At 52.1% G+C, this 3,994-nt stretch overlaps 1 pseudogene; it reads right to left on the bottom strand.

The window, feature by feature from the left end:
• Positions 1 to 308: 308 nt before the first annotated feature.
• LOC144108972 (U4 spliceosomal RNA) lies at positions 309 to 391 on the bottom strand (annotated as a pseudogene).
• Between the last annotated feature and the right edge of the window lie 3,603 nt (positions 392 to 3,994).

The raw sequence follows: 3,994 nt of genomic DNA, 5'->3' as shown, positions 1-3,994 counted from the left end.
CGCACGCACACACACACACACACACACACACACATACATACATATACATATATATATAATGTGTGTGTGAGAGAGGAAATACCGCAGTAATTGTTTCACATCTCGGTGGACACGCGAACCGTGCCGTAAGGGAAGGGATAAAGGAGGGAGTGAAAGACGAAAGTGGTGGCCGTAGTGGAGGGCTTTGAAATGATTTCGACCACCTGGGGATCTTCAACGTGCACTGACATCGCACAGCACACGGGCGCCTTAGCGTTTCGCCTCCATCGAAACGCGGCCGCCGTGGTCGGGTTCGAATCCGGGTACCCCGGATCAGAAAAAGTTTTCAACTAGCAATAGTCGCTCCTCAGTCGAGACTTCATGGGATGCGACACTGCCTCTGCGCAAAGCTGACCACTCCGGATTAGAAGCCGAACGCCTTAACCACTGAGCCACAGCGGCGATTGGCAGGTGATTACGCTTCTTGGTGATGCGATTTTTGAGCGTATCTGCTGCGGTATGTGGTATAGTGCGGTAGGAAGCATTATCTGTAGAGCATGTGTAGCTCAAGCCGCACGTCGCGGCGGGAAATTTGAACCACCGGCACCATCCTACGAGCAGTGGGCAAGTCACATGCAAACGCTGGAGATATTAACCGCCGCAGCAGGACAACAAAGAACCGAAATTTTAATCGGTGCGAGTCAGTTCAGTCCGTAAACACAAAGCGTTCACCAAATCTGAGCCCCCATGCTAGCGCATTCGGTAGACATCAGTCGCATTGATCGCCCGTGAATTTGTTTTCTTTTTTTTTTCAAGAGATGTTTATTGTCTCAGGGCATAAAGGTTATGAAATGAGAGATGAGTAAGATGCTTGAATAAATAAAAAAAGGTGGGCGTTAATTTTTATTCGAAGTATACTTTTTTTTTGTAGCGTAGAGGCACGGTGCAGACAAAAAAAATAGAAACGTTTTTCGCGGGAGTCAAAGAAATGAAAGGGGAAACACTCATAAACGTAAAATCGGAATGCAATGCGGATTCCGTGCTGGTGCACTTGAGTGTGAACGAGAATGGTTTCTCACACTTATGTCGTGAGCGCCGCCACTGAAATTGCAACAAATTTTCGAGATTACCCGCGAACGACGCAGACCAGTAAAAAACAAAAAAAAAAAGATTATAATAGACGAGAAATAGAGAGGGCCGAGCCGTTGGGCTAATGCGCTTTTTCGCAAAAACAGAGATGTCAATGTCACGCTCCCAGCGACGACGGATGCGCCACCACAAGCACGTACACGGCCGCCACTGACACCACGTGCGTTAAATCTCTCCAGCACGTCCGGCATCACGAGAGAGCTTCTTCGCATAGCGCACCCGCTCCCCCGTAATGGACTTAGACTAGTCACGAATTCAGCCAGCGAGAGAGCGGTGGCTGTCTGGCTGGAGAGCTTGCGATGACGCGAGAACAAAGGCGGAAATGAAGCGGCCGAGCATTGCAGCGACGGGCTTCACTCGAGCACGCGAACTCTTCACCAGACACACGAACAAACACTAGGAACAAAAAAGTGACGCAACACCACGAATCGCGCCAAGTTGTCATAAAGCTTCACCACCGGCCACGCGCGGTGTGTGTAGGGGGCGTGTCCAGACAAACCGTGGTCGTCGGTGTCGTGTTCAGACAATCAACCGTGTACTCAACCGGGAGCGGAAAGAAAGTGCTGGAGAGATGCACGCGTGCCGCCCAACACCGAAGAGAGAGTCCGTGAACGTACCTGCCTGCTCGCGCGGTGGCATGCCGCGAACGGCAGGCGCTTCCGGCGAGCGCCACTGGCCGAAAGAGAGCAATACCGTCTAAGCAACGCCATCGTGTTCCGCTTTTAGTGCTTTCCCGTAGTACAACCTTTCGCCCATTCGCCCTCCTCCCCCTGTCTCATCCCCTTTGACTTAGCAGCCACCGCAGAACGCTGCATGCTAACACTGAATGTTTCCCCTGGCGGGGAGAAAGAGAAAGATAAAAAAGAAAAGATCGACCTGGTTCGCACCGGAACTACTGCCTATACAGTGGAGCTGTAACGATTGCAAAGGTGTCACGTCAGGCAGCATCCTTGTGTAGAGATGGTGTTTTCCCCATGCTCGAGTTTCCTTTTTTATTTCGCTGGTGTGTGTGTGGTGGGGTGGAGGGTTCAGGGACGTGTTGCTCCACGCTTGTGGTACCTGTACCGTACCGTCCTTTCACAAACGACACACACACATACACAAAAATACTCATAAGGCGCTGGTGGGAAGTAAGAGAGAACGAAAAGAGGAGTGGAAGCGGGGGGGGGGGGGGGGGGGCAAGTTTGAGGAACCTCTGGACCGACCGTGGTCTTCGTTTTCTACCGCATCGCGCGACCTGCCTCTCCGCGCCGCACACGGTTCGAGCGAAGAAAACATCCGTTCCCTGGCTAGACTGGGCACGAGCGCGAGCCATACAAAAGTCATTACAAGCCCCTTGAACTCGGCCAGCGCCGAGCCCGAGCAACGCCTCCCTTCTTGCTTTCGGTAGAGCGCCTCTCGCGGGCCTTTCATTTCTTCTCCTCCGCGCGTTGTTGTTGCTTTCTTCATTTTCTGTCGCTTTCGCGCGCAGTGCTCTGTGCTTCATTTCTTCACCTCTTTTCCATTTCCCGGCCGTCCTGGACCCAGAAAGAAAGATTAGGAAACGCGGAGGAAACAAATAATGACATCTAACGCGATGAGGCTAAAGGCGGGAGAAGATGCTCTCCCCCTCCCCCTCTTCTTCATCCCCAAATAAAAAAAGAAGAGAGGGGGCAGTACGTGCAGTGGCCCCTTAATGCTATTAATGCGCTCCCGCCAGTCCCCCTCTCCTTCACGGACGAGAGCGGAGAGGCAGCTTAGCGGCGGGTACGGCACGGATGGGGCCACCGTGGCTCTGAAGTTGTAGGCGAAGCCAACGCGCCAGTCATCACGATCTCCCGAGAGACCATGCTGCGGGCTTCTTCGCCGCCTCACGCGAGGTCTAAATTACGCGGGAGTCGGCCCGGCCGACCCCCGAGAACTCTGGCCGGCCTACGCCGCATGGCCCCGCCCACTGTTCGTCACTTTCAAAAATTCGAAAGAGAGAGAAAAAAAAAAGCACGCCCCTTCCTCCTGTTTTTTCTCCTGCTCTTTCCTTCCCCTCTTTTCTACTCTTCGTAAAGCAGTCAGATTCACCCAGTGGGCACCAAAAACGAGTCTTCCACATCATGCCTTTGCTTGCGTTCACAGCAGTTCAAAGCGTTCACTTGCGTTGACAGACGTTCGCAAAGACTCATTAGGGTTCACAGCTGAGAAGATCGTCCCTTGCCTCTGTCGCAGTCTTGTTGGTGTCGGTATGTGTTGCCCCTTTCGTCGAATATCACCCAGCGAGCTAGTCAGCAAGTGGTCAACGATGTTTGCTTAGAGAGGATCATTGGTCTTTTCTGAAAAACAGACAAATATCATAGTCACTCTTTTCTCTGTGGGGAGGGGAATGGGGAAAAAATTGGTTCGGAAGCTCCTTTCGTGCTTTGGTAAAAGGAGAGAGATACTTTAAAATGGGGGAAGCCGGTACATATCATAAGGACAAGTTCCCGATAAGCCCCGCCATCTAAAGCAGCGGGATGAGGACCTGGAGCTGTGGGAGGTGAAGCTGTCCAGCGCGCGCCCCGACGACCAGACAGCGCTCCTTGTCATTTCCAGAAAGTCGGCAGAAGCCTCCGGAGCACCGGACTCCTGCATACCCTCAAATTAAGTCACGTGACGAATAACAAGGGTTAAGAGAAGTTTAAGATCACCGGTTGTACGAGCACTCCTCTGGATTAAGCATAGAATATCCGTTAATGTCCGTGTAACCTTCAGCTTTGTTCAGGATAACGTACACCACCCGTCAAAAGTCTACGGCCCCAATGAGTTTGCGCTTGAGTCCCTCATTATCTTGCCCTTGTGTGTACCCTTGAAGGGGCATTTCGGGGAAGAATCGGGTTCAACACAATTATGAGGAAAT

The sequence above is a fragment of the Amblyomma americanum genome, chromosome 10, assembly GCF_052857255.1.
Source record: "Amblyomma americanum isolate KBUSLIRL-KWMA chromosome 10, ASM5285725v1, whole genome shotgun sequence".
NCBI classification, from domain to species: domain Eukaryota; kingdom Metazoa; phylum Arthropoda; class Arachnida; order Ixodida; family Ixodidae; genus Amblyomma; species Amblyomma americanum.
The sequence above is the reverse complement of the archived record's forward strand: the minus strand, read 5'-3'. Positions and strand labels throughout refer to the sequence as shown.